The sequence below is a fragment of the Canis lupus genome, chromosome 8, assembly GCF_048164855.1.
Source record: "Canis lupus baileyi chromosome 8, mCanLup2.hap1, whole genome shotgun sequence".
Taxonomy (NCBI): domain Eukaryota; kingdom Metazoa; phylum Chordata; class Mammalia; order Carnivora; family Canidae; genus Canis; species Canis lupus.
Window position 1 is genome coordinate 16,044,167 of NC_132845.1, and position 19,853 is coordinate 16,064,019.

A 19,853-nucleotide genomic window follows, 5' to 3' on the forward strand; every position below is an offset into this window, starting at 1 on the left:
AAAAAAAAAAGAAAAGAAAAAGAAATCAATTAAATTAAATCAATTAAAGAGAGAATGTAGGTCAGGAAGAGCAGGTTCACACTGCAAGTCATGGCCAGGTCTGCCAGAGACCCTAATGATGCAAATAAAATGGAACATAAAGCACCTAATCTCTTGAACAGAAATCCTTTCAGCACAGTGGAAAGCCACAGTTACATGCTTTATGGAGAAAATGTAGGAAAGGGGTAAGTATAAGACACCTGGCCTTTTACCAAGAAAGGAATAAAAGCCTGAAATTCTATGTTGGCAACAGAAATAATACATGACAGCCAGACATTCCCTGTGTCCTTTCTGCTCACCCTGCTGCTCTAGAAGCAAAACCCACCAACCAGGTTATTATCCTCCCTGATGCTCAGATGGGTCTCAGTAGTAGGTTCTCAGGCCAGACTTCCAGGTCAGACCCTAGTTTAGTTTAGTTTAGTTTTTGTTTTTAAGATTTTATTTATTGGGATCCCTGGGTGGAGCAGCAGTTTGGCGCCTGCCTTTGGCCCAGGGCGCGATCCTGGAGACCCGGGATTGAATCCCACGTCGGGCTCCCAGGGCATGGAGCCTGCTTCTCCCTCTGCCTGTGTCTCTGCCTCTCTCTCTCTCTCTCTCTTGTGACTATCATAAATAAATAAAAATTAAAAAAAATATTTTATTTATTTATTCATGAGAGACACACACACACAGAGGGGGAGAGACATAGGCAGAGAGAGAAGCAGACTCCATACAGGGAGCCCAATGTGGGACTCTATCCTAGGTCTCCAGGATCGTGCCCTGGGCTGAAGGCAGACCATCAACCTCTGAGCCACCCAAACATCCTCCTAGTTTAGTTCTGTTTCCAGATATGCCTCAGTAGCTAATTGTTGAATTAGTAAGAGTCAGAAAAATAACTGAATGGCTACATTGTAATAGTCAGTACAGACCATATAATTCAAAGGGTCTAATGAAGAGAAAATGAGGGATCCCTGTTCAAAAATTCAAAAGAATTTCAAGATGGCAATGGCAAAGCATTGAACAAGACCTGTTCTTTGTACAGATGCACAGGTTTCATGCCCTTGAAGCCAATCCTGGCTGTAGTATAGAATAAACTGGTGATAGGATATATAACATGGGCTTTCTATTATGGCCACATGCCATCATTCAAAGTCTAAGAGTTGATCTAGTTAATCACCAAAAAAAGTACCAGGTTTGGAAAATGAACCTCAAGTCCATCACTTCTTGCAGGGAATCTAGCTACAGAAAATGAATTTAGGTATGGCTGGGTGGCTCAGTGGTTGAGCATGTGCCTTCAGCTCAGAGCATGATCCTGGGGTCCTGGGATGGAGTCCCACATCAGGCTCCCACAGGGACCCTGCTTCTCCCTCTGCCTATGTCTCTGCCTCTGTGTGTCTCTCATGAATAAATAAGTATATATATTTTAAAAAGGCAGAAAATAGGGCAGCCCGGGTGGTTCAGTGGTTTAGCACTGCCTTCAGCCCAGGGCCTGATCCTAGGGACCTGGATCGAGTCCCACGTCAGGCTCCTGGCATGAAGCCTGCTTCTCCGTCTGCCCGTGTCTCTGACTCTCTCTCTCTCTCTCTCTCCCCCCCCCCCCCGTGTGTGTGTCTCTCATTAATAAATAAATAAAATCTTAAAAAAAAAAAAGACAGAAAATAAATCTAGATTGTCCTAGTAAAGGAAAAGAGGCAGCCCTAGGTGGAGAAGGATAATCCCTGCACCAACCTTACAGAATCAAATGGCTGTAGGATTCCTAAATAGAACAAAGGCTCACACAAGTAGCCACCCAACTGGCTGCTGTCCCTAGAGGCAGGGAGAGGACAGTGTCACAAGCAAAATGCCTGCTGGCAGGGGTCTACCCAACTTGTTACACTGAGAGGTGGTATACATTCATAGTCATAGCTGATCAACCAGGAAGCTCAGAGGTAGTCATTACGGGTAACAACATAAAGTTACAAATGACCTACAAATAAGGGCAATTGTGGTAAAGAAAAAAATGGGTTGTAAGTAAACAGGGAAAGTATGTATACATAATCCTTTCAAGAATCTTGATTGTGAAATAGAGCATAGAGAAGTAGAAATTGGAAGAGATAATGTGTGGCTTGATTTGTGGAACAAGGAACTGCTATATTTTATTATCAGTACTACAGAAGTATTTGAAATTTTAAGCTTTGTATATATAAGCTATAAAAAATTTTTAACTTTTTAAGTCTTTGGAGACAGACTTTGGTATGGAATTGAACTGGGGGGTTACCTATAGGCTGTCTGGGTGGCTCAGACAGTTAAATGTCTGCCTTCAGCTTAGGTCATGATCTTGGAATCCTGGGCTCAAGTCCCACATCAGGCTCCCTGCTCAGCAAGGAGTCTGCTTCTCCCTCTCCTTCTCCTTCTCCCTCTGTCTCTCTCTCCCTCTCTCCTAAATAAATAAATAAATAAATAAATAAAATCTTTAAAAAGAACTGAACTATGGTTAAGCCTTAGTTTTCTCTTTTGTAAAAACCAGACACTAGTACCCACCTCCAAGTGCTCTGTGAAAACCACTAAAAGATAGGAGGTGATTGGCCCCATTCCTGCACATAGTTAGTGCCCAATTATGGCAGCTTTTATATTAAGAAGGTTTGTACTGCTGTATCCCAAACTCGGGGATCCTAGCACTGAGAGCCACTTGTCCAACATTTAGTCAGTTTAGCAAGCTCCTAATATTTGCCATCATTCTGCAGCTAGGTGCTGTGCAAAAGTGGTGAATGGAAAAAGATACTCTCAGTCCTCATGGAGGTTACAGCCTAGCAGGAAAGCTTGATATTAAGCAAAGCACAAGATATAAATAATTACACATTTTCAAAGTGGTCTGAAGCATAATTATGTTACTGAATGAAATTCACCAAGCCCATCACAAATAAGATCCTAACCCATTCACACCTCTGACCCTCCATTCATATTCAGGTTTCCTAGGAGCACTGTTTCTTCCCTTTGTATGGGACCTTTGCTATTGAAACAGGATAAAACTTAGTACTCACCCAGATTCTATTTTCTTGAAATCAATTATGAAAGCCCAAATCTGAGAACAAAGTGTACCCAGATTCTAAGAATGAGTTAATCTATGTATCCCAGATTTCAAGCCAGCCACAACTCCTTATAGTAAGGGAGAGGTCCTGGGTCAACCAAGTGATGACTGGGTTTAATTTACTTGGGATCTCCCATGCCAAGAAATTGTGTAGAGAGAAGAGCCTTACACGATCCACCTAAGAACTTGCTCGAGATCAACTTTTGAGCACCCATCACTCTGAGTGACATCTGAAACAACACAATAGCAAGACAGGATCAAGACACTGGCCTCTCCTATTTCTCCTGCCCAAGACTCAAGTAGAATATAACCAAGGAAAAGGTTGAAACAGCTAATTAAGACTGAGTGCATATACCCCCTTCTCCTACTATTTCAAGTCACTAAAGACAAGTCTAAGTTAGAAGAGAAAGAAAAAAGCTTCAGCTTTAATACAAGTTTTAATATGAACAGGATTTGGGTCTTAACCATAAAACTAGAACTGTTTAAATAACCAAAATTGATAATACTAATGGAATGGGGCTATAATGTCAGTAAGAGAACTTCCCACCCAGAGAGATAGGGGATCTCAATAGAACACAGCTCATTAGAGTACTGGGAAAACATCATTTTTTCATGCTGGTACCCCAATGAGTTGCTCACTACATGGATTTCCCAATAATTGATCACATTCAACAATATGAATAAATTTATGATGACAAACCAGCTGATACACAGACCCAATCCCTAGAAAATAAACTCCTACTATCTTTCCATTTTACTCCCTCTTGTAGAAAACACCTGTGTTTACCTCCCCATCCAGGCAAAGGTCCAGACATTTTCCATGTTGGACTTCTTGGCAAGTCTTTGTCTTCATCTCCAGTCAGCCCTCCTACTATCACCCTTTACTTCTGGTGTCCAGCATGGCTTCTTCTTTTGGATTAGTCCCATTTCCCTCACTTTCTGTCTTCTGTTTCCACAGAATCCTAAACCTTATCTGGGACTACCACATACACAACTCTAAAGGGATCCATTCAAATCAAAGCTCACTTGCATGGCACTCCTGGAGTTTCACAAAACATAGTCTCTATATCCTCATCTGGTAGTCCTACCTTTAGAGCTGACATGTAAAAAAATAAGTATTCTTTGTAAACAATTTTATATTGCTCCATAAACCAGGAAGTTGTCTTAAAGCCTTAGCACCTATAATAACATTTTCATAAAACACCTGTTCAAATAATATTTGTTATAAATTAATTATTTGACTTATACCAGGGCCCTGCTTTCTTTAATGATTTATGTGACGATCAACACATTAGTTCCTGATGGGTCTGACCCCATGAGGAATGTAAGCAAAGTACCTCACATTGTGTGTCCTGCTATTTGTTGTCATATGGTTGTCAAAAAATAAGGGACTGGCTTTTACATGAAGTTTTAGAGGTATGTGAGAAACTGAAAAGTAGGAGTTTGATGGCATGAGCCTAGAGCTATCACTCCTTCCATAATTTGAAGCTCTGGCTAAGTGTAGAACTAACAACTAAGAAAATATTTTACTTTTCTCTAAATAGGCACGATGCCTCAAAAGTATTTAGAAACTTAATCAGCTAGCTTCCTTCACAGAGGAAATCATTGCTTTCCAGATTCCAGAGAGCCTAATGTCAGGGAATAGTACTATTGAGAAAATTCCTTCTGAGTTTCCTGTTCTACCTGCACCTTCTGCACCATCACCATGAATATCACACATGAACACACACACACAATTTTGAGCCAACCTGAAGAATGTGGGTAGTTTAAAGAATTATTTGGATATAAATTTATCAATTTTGGTCAGGAAACAAAATAATTCTATAAAACTGAACTTATTTTCTTCACCCACACCTCCTTCTAAGTTCTTATGTCAATGAGAGAAAAATATCGTACTGCCAAGGCATTAAAATCAGAGACCAGGAGACCATCCTCTGACCCTCCAATTTCCTCACATGTTATATCCAATTAGTCAACGAGTCTTATCAGTAACCTCTCCTTTACCTTTATCACTCTCTGCCTCACCTTCAGTGAGGCTGCCTTAGTTCAGTGCCCATCATCATCTCCTAGATAAAGATGGTTCCCACCTGATCTCTCTGTCTTCAATATACCCACCCAACATATCTACTACATTGCCCTCAAAGAAACCAGAGTGGGACTAAACTAGCTCCTGAACGGCTTTCACAATAAAGTCTAAATGCCATGAAAGCAGAGACTATGCCTGTTTATACATTCTTTTTGCCAAGCAGCTAGCACAAAGGTACCACAATATTTGTCAAATTAATGAGTACTAGGCCTCAATCACTTGGCTCTGGACTCTACTTCTCTATCTCTTATTGCACCATACCCATTGGTCTTACAGCTTCAATCAGTCAAAGACTTTTAGGTTTCCCACAAGTCTACACTGTTTTACATCTCTAGGTCTTTCTCAAGGCCACCTCACTCCCCTCACTCTTCTCCACTTCTAACCCCGTCATTTTCATTGTCCCCTGTGTGCCTTCTGGCCACATGCTCCTTTTTGAAAATTCTAGTCCTAATGCCTCTCCTGGCTGCCTTCCCAACTCTCACAGAGAATGGAACACTGTTTTTGCGTCCTACTTTCTATTCTTCATATACTATTCTAACTCCCAAATGCATTCATTGATGACTTGACAGAAGCCCTCCTTTAGCCCCCTCAACTATACTGTGAGTTCTCTTGAGAACAGGACTGTGTCCTGGGGAAAAAGAATAAAAGAAGAAAGAGGGAAGGGTAAGGCACTGGATATTCAAATGCACATACAAATACAGAAACTTGGAGGCTCAGTGATTGACCATCTGCCTTCTGCTCAGGTCATGATCCCACGGTCCTGGGATCGAGTCCCACATCAGGCTCCCTACAGGGTGCCTGCTTCTCCCTCTGCCTATGTCTCTGCCTCTCTTTGTGTGTCTCTCGTGAATAAATAAATAAAATATTTTTTAAAAAATACAGAAACTTTCCCATTCCCTTTTCTTACCCTTCATATCCATCTGTTACCAAGTCCTGTCAATTATGAATATCACAAAAAGCCTTCCACCTGTCTCTATCCCTTAGTTCATGCTCCCAGCATCTGTCACCTGGATTCTTATACAACAATTTTCCATTTTGTCCTGCCCAAAAGCATCCAGTCATGTTGGTAGTAAGGAGAACATGGACAAAATACAGTCCAAACTTAGCTCCAAGATCAAGGTTGAAGGAACAATATTTGACCATATGTCTGCCCAGAGAGAGCAGACAAATTCTATAAATTCTAATTCATAGAAGTTGTTTTCTAATTCACACAAGACATATGGGCTACCAATGTGGCCGTGTTTCAAACCATTCTTGATCCTGTGATTAGAGTCTTTCTAAAGTACAAATATGATCCTGTCACTCTTCTTTGCTCTTGGTGTAAAGTTCAAGCCCCATGATATGAATGAATGCCTTCCATGTTCCACCTCCAATTTACCACTCCCCTCTCAGGTCTCACACCTTCTCACATAGTATTTACTGGGCTCCATCCACCCTTTCTCAATATGTTGCAAGATCTCATCGCCAGGCTATGAAGTGTTTTTCATTCTCCTAAAAGTCCCCTCTCCATAACCTCTTCATTTCCATCCTGTAGTAACAAGGATAACTCATGCCCATACCTTGTGTCCTAGACTTGGTGTCACTCCCCTGGAAGCAGTCCCTAACTTCTTCAATCCCTCTTCTGATTGGGTTCAGTCCTCCCGTCTTTTCATTCTCACCCTTGGCATAATACTTAATCCTCTGTGTTTTAATTGACAATTTACTTATCTCTCTTTCCCTCCAGAAGATGAGCTCTTAAGGGAGGAGACAATTTCTTATCACCATTATATCCCCCAATGACTACTGCCATGCTGAATAAATGAAAGCACAGGGGTGCCAGGGTGGCTCAGTCTGTTAAGCTTTAGACTCTTGATATGGGCTCAGGTCATGATCTCAGGGTTGTGAGATCAAGCCCTGCATCAGGCTCTGTGCTAGAATTCTTTCTCCCTCTCCCTCTGCCAACCCCCCACCACCATGCATGTGTTCTATCTCTCTCAAAAAAAAACAAAAAAAAACATAGAATTTGTCTTTTCCAGAAAACCAGTTAGAATAAATCCATCCCAAAGCTAACAAAAGGGCCACAAAAGAAAACTAGTCATAACCTTACTATATGGGCTTAAGCTACTGGAAGACAATATTATACCCTTAGACAGGAATACTGAGTTACCCAACTAACGAGGGAAAAGTATCTTGAACTATATCCTTACTGTTACTGCAATAACAAATTTTAGTTTAGCATTTCCTCTTAAGTAATTTCCCAACTAGACTTAAACTTCTATTTAGGTTGATTTAAATTGTATATGAATTTACTTCTGCCTCATCCTCCAATCCTAATCTCTTCTGTAACCATGTTTACATTTGTTCAGGATTTTACTTTAATCCTCTAAATCCATTTAAAAGGTATGAAAGCCAGACTCATTCAAAAGCAACTAAAAACTTACTTCACACTTGAGAAATGCGGTCCCTCCTACCCTGCTGTTTTAGCCTGTCATTCTCCCTATACTTCTACATAAATAACAACACTGATCCACTTGGCTGCCTGAATTAAAACCCAGAAATCATTTTTTTTCCTTTGAAAATCCTGATTTTTCATTGCTGACTCCTTTTAACATCTCTGTTTAAATATTTCTATAGCTGGGCCTTCTCTGTCAACCTAGTTGTAAGCAGCAACTTTGTCACCATCATCTTTCATTACAAATTTCTCTGTATAGTTTTTAACACTAGTTGGTATATTTTAATGTTCAATGGAACATTAGGATATTTGTTGTTCATCTTCCCCAATGGAAGATAAGAGCAGTGATCTGTTGATTTTGCTCACATCATGAACTATAACTGGACCTTGTTCATAACAAATTCTCAGTAATTAACTATTAAATGAATGTAGAGACAAGGGAAGAATGAACTGGTTATTTTACATATCTTCTCTTTTATGAGGACATAAAATCAGGCAAAGGAGGATTATTTTAAATATTTATGTTATATAATATCCTGTCTATATCTTTTCCCATTCATTCCCATTCCCAAGAAGCAAGCATTGGCTTCTGTCATTTAAAGGATGAATTTTCATAAACACATCCATGTAATCAAAACCAATATCAAGAAAAGACCATTACCAGCATCCCAAATGCCCCCTTTCTATTTTTCATATTATCTTCCCCAAAGGTAAACATTATTTTGACTTCTAACCACATAAATTGTTTTGATCTGTTTATATAGTTTTTATTTATTTTATTCTATTTTATTTTATTTATTTATTTTTTAATTTTTATTTATTTATGATAGTCACAGAGAGAGAAAGAGAGAGAGGCAGAGACATAGGCAGAGGGAGAAGCAGGCTCCATGCACCGGGAGCCTGACGTGGGATTCGATCCCGGGTCTCCAGGATCAGCGCCCTGGGCCAAAGGCAGGCACTAAACCACTGTGCCACCCAGGGATCCCTATAGTTTTTTTGTAAATTATAGTTGACCTATGCACTTTACATAAGTAGAATCATATTGTACACTTTTTCTTGTTACTACTTTTACTGAAATATCTGAGATCACCCACATTGTTGTGTATAGCTGTACTTTGTTGATTCTACTGCAATATAATGCAAGCTTTTTAAATTCAATTCTGTATCATTAATATATTGAATCAAATTTAAAAATTAATTAAAATATTAATCAAAATTAATATATTGAATCAAATTAAAAATTAATTTTTAATGATCATATATAAAAATTTATACAAGGAAATCTAGAATCTTTTCCATTTTCACTCTTTAGAATATTCTTATAGCAAAATCTTAAATTATACCTTTAACCAGTTTGTTAGGAAGAATTTCTAAAAGTGAATTTACAGAGACAAGGCCTTTTTTTCAGGTCTTTTGATTCATATTGGTAACTTACTCAGAAGAAAAAGTATTAGCAACTCTTTTTCTCTAAGATTTATTGATTTATTTGAGAGAGAGGGAGAATGAATGGGGAGGGGCAGAGGGAGAGAGAATCTCAAGCATACTCCATATTGAGCATAGAGCCATAATCCAGGCTCTATCTCAAGACCCTGAAGGATCATGATCCAAGCTGAAACCAGGAGCAGATGCTTAACTGACTATGCCACCCAAGCACCCCATACTCTTTTAGTTATCAACTACATATGGCAGTATTTGCCTCCCCAAACATTCACCAAAAGTAGATATACTATCTTTTTAAAATTTTTGTCAGTTGACAAAAATGTATTTCATTAACTCATTTTTACAAGTGTAGTTTCTTTTTCTTGTTTATTAGTTGAACGAAATTTAATCTTTGGCCTATCTGAGTTTCCTATGACTGATTCTATCTTGATAATTTTATTTATCTAGTAAAACTGCCGATTTTATTGAGTTGTTTTAATGGATTAGTGGAATTTCATGGTTTTAACTTGCATTCTCTTAATGACCAATTCATTTACATTTTAAAATGGAACTGCAACATTTTAAAATTCTGCTCTGAATCTGACATTAATTTATGAGATTGGTTTAGATCTTATTTATATAATTAGAAATGCTTTGTGTACATAAGAAATTTATTCTGTAATCAATTTTATCTTTCAAATTTTCATGCAGAACATAAAAAATCAAATATGTATTAGAGAGGCTTCTGGTTGCAAATTGTGTCATTTTCATTGCCCTAAATCAAGTTCATCAAAAGGACCATACAAACATTTCGTGGCCATAGTTTCCAAAACTGTGAGTTCCACTGAAAAGTAAGATCTCACAGGGGACTGTGGTAAGAAAAGGAATGAATATCAATAAATGTCAATAAAGGGATAAATAAAAAATGAGGAAGGTTTTAGAGCATAGGTCTGGGAAATGAAAGGATATATAATATCAGAGAGTTAAACTATTAGAATATTTTCCTTAAAAAAAAGAATATTTTCCTAGAGTCAAGAAAAAATTGTAACATACAAGAAAAAATTGTATGTTCAATTAATACTGTTGCTATTTAAATTAGTCTTTAAAAATCTAGCTTTATTTACAGAATAACATTGAACAAAGAGGTAGGATTCTATTCAGCAAAATAAAAGATACTATTTTTAAAGTCTATTATTACATTTTAGATTAAGGAGAGAAAATGGGTTCCAATGAGAACATATGTACTAAAAATGAGAGTTTTAAAGTTCTGAAATGTATTACTTAAAGATCTTATGCAGAATTTTCTTGAGTTGTGATTGGAAAATTGTGTTAGAGGTGACTTAAATGTTATTCAAGTTTAAGTAGAAGCTGAAGTCACTTCTAGGAGAGATTTACAAGTACAAATTTTCATTTTGCAGGTGAAAAACAATCTTGACATTACTTTTGTTTAGCATAAGTGCTACTGGCAAAGTTGCTTTTCTTAAGAGTTTTATGTGCAAATAAATGTTTATGAATCAATAAATTAATAAAAACCACTGATCATCCATTCAGTGGACATTTAGTTATTTGCACTTATTTGTAATCAAAAGATATGGACTTAAATCTTAGCATCAATTCTTTTTCTAAATTTTTAAAAAATATTTTATTTATTTATTCATGAGAGAGAGAGAGAGAGATTGGCAGAGACATAGGCAGAGGGAGAAGCAGGCTCCATAGAGGGAGCCCGATGCGGGACACGATCCCAGGTCTCCAGGATCCGGCCCTGGGCGGAAGACAGCACCAAACCGCCGAGCCACCCAGGCTACCTAGCATCAATTCTTATTAACTATATGCAAGCTTTCTTTATTAACTTTATGCTAGCTTTCTTTGTAAATGTGTCAGGGAAGAAAAAAACACTCCACAGTATTTTAAAGATGTAATATAGATAATATATGCAAATTCCTAGTATAGGACCCAATAACTAATAGATATTCAACAAAATAAGTTGTACTTACCAGTTTTCTTAACTGTAAAATCATGATAATAATACATATCTTCCAGAGTTATGAAGGGAAAGAAAAGTAAAATACCAGTTATAATATATAAGCTCTTATCAAAATGCATGGCATGTAGAAGGAACCCATTCTTCCATTCTCTCCTGATTTCCTATCATTTCATTTCCATAACAAAAATATTTACTAAGCATTATGATGTGTACTAGATGCTGAGCAGTGAAGGTAAACAAGACAAATGTGATCCCTGCCCTCACAGAATTTATAATCTTACATTGAGAGGAAGACAGATTAATCAGTTAATTACAAATGAATGGCAAGAGGAAGTGAAGAAGAAAGCCTATACTATCAATTCAGCTTTTAGCTCTGCCAATGCAGTACTTGCCACTGGGAATACAAATGTTACGCTTGCTTTCATTTATTTTGAAAAATTAATTAAGAAAGCCTATCTACAGTGTGTTCCCAAGTATCTCAATGAGGTCCTGACCATTCCTCAGTATCACCTGTCATTTGGGTTCTATTGTCCTGTGTAGTTTTTATCCTTAATGGCTCAGAAAGAGATAAATGTCTGTCAATGAATATTTTGCTGTAGCAACATCCACATTTTTAAAATATGAATGATAAATAGTTCTTTACTATAGTTCAAGTAAAGGGTAGCATTAACATTCTTGGCAACAGAATGTGACTCACTGATAGGGAACTGTTAATAAATTCTTTGCATTGTGATCACCATAAAAAAATCTCTTATAGGTTCATATAGGTGTAAAGTAGCTATTTACTTGCAGGATGGGATTTTGGGATTACTGTTTAAGCTCACCTACCATGTAAAGCTCCCCTATGACTTATGTTGGACTTCCTCTTCCCTCCTACCTTATCTACTTCCTAACACTAAATTCAGTTTTTAGGTTCAATTCAGTATGACAAGTATAAATAGAGTGCCTACTGTATGCATGTCTTTGGAAATTTAACAGTTTAAATGTTCCTTGTGTGACAGCAAAGTTCTTAGCCCTCTCATATTAGTCTATGAGCATAAACTTAACATAATTTATTAGAGTTCTCCCTCTTGGATGAACTATCTAATTGGCAAGCTTTTATGACCAAAGAAGGAGAACAATCACTCCATAATTGGGTGTGATATGGTAAAGTAGAGGGCTGGCAGGCAGTTGAGGAAAAGGGTTCCCTCAGGTAGGGGACACTATAAAAGATGTTGAATGGGAGAGTGCTGACAGAGGTTTGGCAGTGTCAGTGCACTAAACCAAGGAGGGTGATTTAAGCAGAAAAGTCTGACCAGGATAGGAATGACTGAATCCCAGGGAATTTGGCAGTACACAGAGGGGTAATGATTCTTTTGAGTTTTATTCTATTTCAAATCTTTAATAACAAAAAGTAATATAACATCATGAAAGAACATCTTAGAAACTGTAAAAGAAAAAGACCAGGGAATATCTAAGTTCCCAGTGATTTTACTCCTTAACCATGTTGATACCCCTCACTTTGGGATATCATTGCTCCCCTTGCTTTATTCACAACTCTAACAGGTAGCCTAAATAGGTGATGTAGGGCCTTGCCTCCCTTCCCTTGGTATACACCTAACTCTGTGTCTACATGAGTATACATGACTGGCATGTCACAGAACTCTTACACCCTGACAAAAGTGATTGGTTCAGAAGTTGGGCACATGACCTAAGCCAATGCAACCAGATCCCTCACCAGGCTTGTTTAAGCTGAGGTAGGAGAATAACTGCTTTTTCCTCAAGTAGTGAAGCTGGAACAATGTAAGCATGGAACTACCTGGTTTCCTGACTTGTGGAGAAAGTCAGTCTGGGGGATAGATACTCATCTGATGACAGAAACAAATGTGAGAAAGAGAGAGTGATGATTTCTGTTCATCCTTGACTTCATAGATCAAATATTTCTCTACTAATGTAGCAATAAGCTTGGTAAGTCCAAAGAACTGAAGCCAAGTGCACGAGAGACAGTGAAACATATGAGGTTGGAGATCTCAACAATAAAGAAATTTTGTGTAGCTTAATAGATCTCAATACCAACTTAATATGAAAATCATTTGGAATGTTTCTAAAACCATCACTATGGATTTTCATTTATAGTAATGGTGGATTTGGTAATTAAAGCAATTTTCCCCAATTTTTTTCAATATTCTATTAGAGATTCTAGCAGTACAATAAGATAGGAAAAGAAATCACAGTAATCTAGATTGGAAAAGAAAAAAAAACTCTCCTTGTTTGCAAACATAAACATCTATGTAGAAACCCAACTGAGTCTACAAAACAGCTACTAAAAGTAATATGTGCAGTTTTCAAGGTTGCAGTATACAAGAACAATCCACAAAATGTCAATTGCTAAACATTGGGAAGAAATTTGGAAATTGAAATTTTATAAAAATATAATTTAGACTAAATTCTAAATTTTCAACTTAAAAATATGGACTATTTAGAGATAATATGATAGTTATAAAAAATGCTCATTGCAAACTATAGAACATTGTTGAGAGAAACTAATATCTAAATAATGAAGAGATACAATCACATTCACAAGCCAAAGGGCAATATTGTTAAATGGCCATTTTTCCCAAAATTGATCTATAAATGTGACAAAATCCCAATCAAAAGCTCAGCAGGTTTTTTGGTAGAAAGTAAGAAGATAATTCTAACATTTATATTGACTTATATGGAAATCCTAAGGAACTAGAACAATCAAAAATTTTCTGAAAAAGAACAAACTTTGAGGGCTTACACATCTGATTTCAAGACTTACTATAAAACCACAGTACACTGAAAATCATGACATTGATGAAAACTTGAAGAAGACGCAAATAAATGGAAAAATATCCATGCTCATGGATTGGAAGAATTAATATAGTTAAAATATCCAAAGCAATTCAATACAATCCATATCAAAATTCCAATGTCATTTTCCACAGAAATAGAAAAACAATCTTAAAATTTGTTGTGGAGCCACAAAAGACCCTGCTTAAAAAGGTCAAATCTGGAGATATTACATACCCTGACTTAAAACTACAACAAAGGGTTATACTTACCAAAACAGTATGGTATTGGATAAAAACAGACACATACGGGCAGCCCAGGTGGCTCAGCGGTTTAGCACTCCCTGCAGCCCAGGGTGTGATCCTGGAGTCCCAGGATGGAGTCCCACGTCAGGCTCCTTGCATGGAGCCTGCCTCTCCCTCTGCCTGTGTCTCTGCCTCTGTGTCTCTCATGAATAAATAAAATTTTTAAAATATCTTTTCTAATTTTCATTTTTACAGTTACATGGTATCCTATCATTGTATTTATTTTTGTATATATATAAATTTTTCTTTCAATCTTTCAATTTTTGGATGCTGTTTCTTCTAACAAACAGACCAAAGTACACCCAGAATCTACTGTATAGTTCTGTCCTCTTCACCAGTCTGATCATATTCTCTCTTCTTTTTTTTTTTTGATCTTTAAAATTTTTATCTTTACAGTTATGTTCTATCCTTTCAGTGTATTTAATTTTACTTTTGTGTGTATGTATGTGTGTGTGTGTGTATATATGTGTGTGTGTGTTTCTTTCTTTACAATTTTGAAATCTAGTTTTCTAATGAATAGACCAAAATACACACAGGATCCAGTATATTTCTCTGTTCTGCTCACCGGTCTGATTATATTCTTTTTTTTTTTTTTTCGGTTTTGGGTCTCTTCTGATTTGTTCAGTGTATATTTCTCTGGGGTATCTGTTGCCATTTTAGTATTTTGTTCTTTTGTTCATCTATTCTTCTCTGGACAGAATGACAAGACAGAAAAACTCACCTCAAAAAAGAAAACGAGGCAGTACTGACTGCCAGGGACCCAATCAATATGGATATAAATAAGATGTTAGACCTAGAGTTCAGAATGATGATTATGAAGATACTAGCTGGGCTTAAAAAAATATATATAGAAGACAACAGAGAATCTGTTTCTGGAGAACTAAAAGAACTAAAATCTAAAAAGTTGAAACAAAAAAGCTATAACTGAGATGCAATAAAAAATGGAGGTTTAGGTCCCTGGGTGGTTCAGTCAGTTCAGCATCCGCCTTTGCTCAGGTCATGATCCTAGGGTTCTATCAAGTCCCACATCGGGCTCCCTGCTCAGCAAGGAGTCTGCTTCTCCCTCTGCCCTCCTCCTCTGCTCATGATCTCTCTCTCTCTCACACACATACACACACACTCTAATAAATAAGTAAAATCTTTTTTTAAATGAAGGCTTTAAGTTTGAGGATAAATGAGGCAGAAGAGAGATTGACTGATATAGAAGACAAAATGATAGAGAATAAAGAAGCTGAAAAAAAGATAAACAAGTATGAGATCACAAGGGGAGAATTTGAGAGATAAGTGATACCATAAAGCAAAACAATATTAGAATAATTGGGATCCCAAAAGAGGAGAAAGAGAGGGACAAATTGGGAAAAAAGGTATATTGAAGCAAATTATAACAGAGAACTTCCCTAGTCTGGGAAAGGATGCAGGCATTCAAGTCCAGGAAGCACAGAGAACCCCCCTTCAAAATCAATAAAAATAGGTCAACACCTCGAGAGGTCAACACTTCTACCCTCTACAAGGGTAGAAACATTACTCACAGCAGACCTATCCACAGAGACCTGGCAGGCCAGAAAGGACCATGATATATTCATGATGCTAAATGAAAAAAATATTCAGCCAAGAATACTCTATCTACCTAGGCTCTTATTCAAAATAGGAGAGAAAAAAAGCTTCCAGGACAAACAGAAACTAAGAGAATTTATGATCACTAAACCAGCCCTGTAAGAAATATTAAAAGGGATCCTTTAATTGGAGAGCCCAAAAGTAACATAGACCAGAAAGGAACAGAGACAATATACAGAAACAGTGACTTTACAGGTAATAAATGGCACTAAACTCATATCTTTCAATAGTATTCTGATTGTAAATGGGCTAAATGCTCCAATCAAAAGACAAAGGTTATCAGATTGGATAAAAAGTAGACTCCTCAATACGCTGTCTGCAAGAGACTCATTTTAGACCCAAAGACACCCACAGACTTTTTTTTTTTTTAAGATTGCATTTATTTATTCATGAGAGACACACAGAGAGAGAGGCAGAGACATAGGTAGAGGGAGAAGCAGGCTCCCCATGGGGAGCTGGATGTGGAACTCAACCCCAGAATTCCAGGATCATGGCCTGAGCTGAAGGCAGACACTCAACTGCTGAGCCCCCCAGGCGTCCCAAAATCTAATTTTTCTGATATAAGGATTGCCACTTCAGCTTTCTTTTGACATTCATTAGCATGATAAGTGTTTTTACAACCCCTTACTTTAAAAACTGGAAGTGTCGGGATGACTTCAATTCTCCCAAATTGATCTATAGATTCAATGCAAAGTTAAAATTTGTAGCAGGTTTGTAGATATGACAAGTTGACTCTCAAATTTATATGAAAATAAATGACCTATAGTAGCTGAAACAATGTTGAAAAAGTCAAAGTTAGAGAACTTAGACTACCAGATTTTAGGACTTAATAGAAGGTCAAAGTAATCAAAATCATATAGGGTTGTATATATCTAGGTATATGGTATAAGAAAAAAATATAGACCTATGAAACAAATTAAGAGTTCAAAAGTAAACCCACACTTATACTGACTTTTGACAAAAATGCCAAGATAAACCAGTTGGAAAAGAGAGTCTTTTCTTCTATACCTGAAACTAATATTACACTGTATATTAACTAACTGGAATTTAAATAAAAATTTAATTAAAAAAAGAAATGTAAAAATCTTAACGCTAAAGTATGTGTATTTAAAAATAAAGTTATGTATAGAAGGAAAAAAATAGTCTATTCAACAAATGATACTGGAGTAGCTGAATATCCATATGAAAGCAAAATGAAACTTGCCTCTTACCTCATGCCATACAAAAGAATTCTCTCCAAATGATCATATACCTAAATACAGAATCTAAAATTTTAAAACTTCTGGAAAAAAACTGGAAAAAGTCTTCATGATCTTAAGAAAGGTAAATGTTTTAGATAGACATAAAAATTAGATTGACTGAACTTCACCAAAATTAAAACCTTATGTTCATCATTAAAAATGAAAATTAGAGGCACCTGGGTGGCTCAGTTGATTATCTATCTGCCTTTGGCTCAGGTCATGATCCTAGGGCCCTGGGATCAAACCCCAAGTCAGGCACCCTGCTCAGAAGGGAGTCTGCTTCTCCCTCTCCCACTCCCCCTACTTGTGCTTTCTCTCTGTCAAATAAATAAAAATGTTTAAAGTGAAAATTATATGTATTATGTGTAAAATAATGTATATGTATTATATATTAATTATATATTATATAATATGTTAATAATTATATATAAAAACATATACATATATTCATAATACATGACTAAAGATTTGTTTTTAGAACATATAAGTAACTCAATGATGACAATACAATTAAAAATGGAGAAAATATTTTAAAAGGAACTTCATAAGATATACAAATAGTTAATAAGCAAATGAAAAGATGCTCAAAACAATTTGTCATCTGAGAGATGCAAATTAAACCAGACTGTGATACTAGTATATAGCAATTATAATGGCTCAAATTTTAAAAACCAGATATACCAAAAGTAGACAAGGATATGGATCAACTAGAACTCTCATATATTTATCATAGAAATGTAAAATAGTAAAACTACTTTGGAAGACAGTTTGGTAGTTTCTTAAAAAGTGATATATACACTTACTATTCTGCCTTGTAATTCCACTCCTAGAATGACCTGAATAAAATAAACACATATGTCCACTCAAACAGTTCTATGCAAATGTTTATGAGAGCTTTATTCATAAATAAACCAAAAACAAATAATAACCAATAAAGGAGGGGGAAAACAAAGGTTCATCAACTGGTAAGTGGATAAGCAAATTGTAATGTGTTTATGCAGTAGAATACTATCAGCAATAAATAGTAATGAACTACTGATACATGCAACAATATGATGAATCTCAAAAGCATTATGCTAAATAAAAGCCAGTCACCACAAAACACATAAGGTACTGTTCCATTTATATGAAATTCTAGTAAGTATAAACTAATCTGTAATGGCATAAATTAAATTAGTGGTTGCCCGGGGATGAAGATGGGGGAAGAAGACTCATTAAAAAAAGATATGAAAACTACAGCTGACCCTTGAACAATGACCTCTTATACAATCAAATTAACTAACAGGAGGTATTGACCTCTTATACAATCAAATCCACATTTAACTTTTGACTTCCCTAAAGCTTAATTACTAATAGCCTATCATTGACTGGAAGCTTTACTTATAAATAGTTGATTAACACATACTTTATGTGTTATGTATACTATATACTGTATTCTTACAATAAACTAGAAAAATATTAGAAAATCATACTGAAAAGAAAATACATTTATAGTATTTATCAATACTTAAAGTTTATGTTGTATGTTTACAAGATTAATCATCTGTCTGCCAGTACCTACATCAATATTGTCTTTATGATACAAAGCAGTGGAGATGTTATACATATTACTAACAAGAGACATCAAAAATGAAACTATACTGTGAAAAATTCACTTTTTTTATGGGTATAATGATTCATGAATTGATAACAAAGCAGCAGTGTGATTCCTTTATGGCAGTCTATGTAATCTGATTGCTTGACAGTAGCCTAGCTTATACAGTAATGAAAGCCTATATATACAAAGGAAAATTTTTATGGCACACAGTATTATCACAATCATATTCATAATACTGTACTGGAAAATGTCACATCTTTTTCCTCACTGGGTCATTTTATTTTTTTATTTTTTATTTTTTTAATTTTTAATTTTTTTTTAAGAGAGAACACAAGCAGGAGAGGGGCCTCTGGGGGAGGGGGGAGAGAATCCCAACAAGACTCCACACCTAGTGGAGTGTGCAGTCTAATATGGGGCTAAATTGATCCCAAGATCATGACCTGAGCTGAAATCAAAGGTTGACACTTAATCAACTGAGACACCCAAGCATCTCATATTATTTTTTTATTTACTTATAATTAACATGCAGTTATATTAGTTTCAGGTGTACAACATTTGATTCAACAATTCTGTATATTACTCAGTGCTGATCATAAGTACAGTCACCATCTGTTACCATACATTATTACAGTATTAATATTTTCTCTATGGTATATATGGCATATATATGGTATATATGGCACCACTTCTTCTTAATCTGTCCATCTATTGATGGACACAGGAGTTGTTTCCATATCTTGGGTATGGTAAATAGTGATGCAATAAAATATAGGAGTATATATATCTTGAATTAGTATTTTCATTTTCTTTGAGTAAATATCCAGTAGCAAAATTACCAGATCTATGGTATTTCTATTTTTAATTTTTTAAGGAACTTCATATTCCTTTTGAGAGTGGCCACACTGATTTACATTCCCACCAATAGTGTGTGATGTTTTCTCCACATCCTCACCAACACTTTGTTTTTTTCTTATCTTTTTCAAACTAGTCATTCTACCAGTGTGAAGTGATATTGTGGTTTTGATCTGCATTTCCCTGAGGATTACTGATGTTGAATATTGTTTCATGAGTCTGTTGGTTATCTATATGTCATCTTTGGGAAAATGTCTATTCAAGTCCTCTGCCCATTTTTAACTATACTGTTTGGTTTTTCGGTGTTGAGTTGTAGTTCTTTATATATTTTGGATATTAGGCCTGCTTCAGATATATGATTTGCAAATATCATTTCCTATTAACCAGGTATTGCCTTTTGTTTTGTTGATGATTTACTTTGTTATGAAAAATCTCTTTATTTTGGC

General features: G+C 36.1%; 1 long non-coding RNA gene across 2 annotated transcripts in view; it reads right to left on the bottom strand.

Moving 5' to 3' along the window:
* The window catches only part of LOC140637883 (uncharacterized), an 87,679-nt gene that overhangs the window by 1,560 nt on the left and 66,266 nt on the right, over nucleotides 1–19,853 (bottom strand). The gene's annotated exons all lie outside the window — the stretch shown is intronic.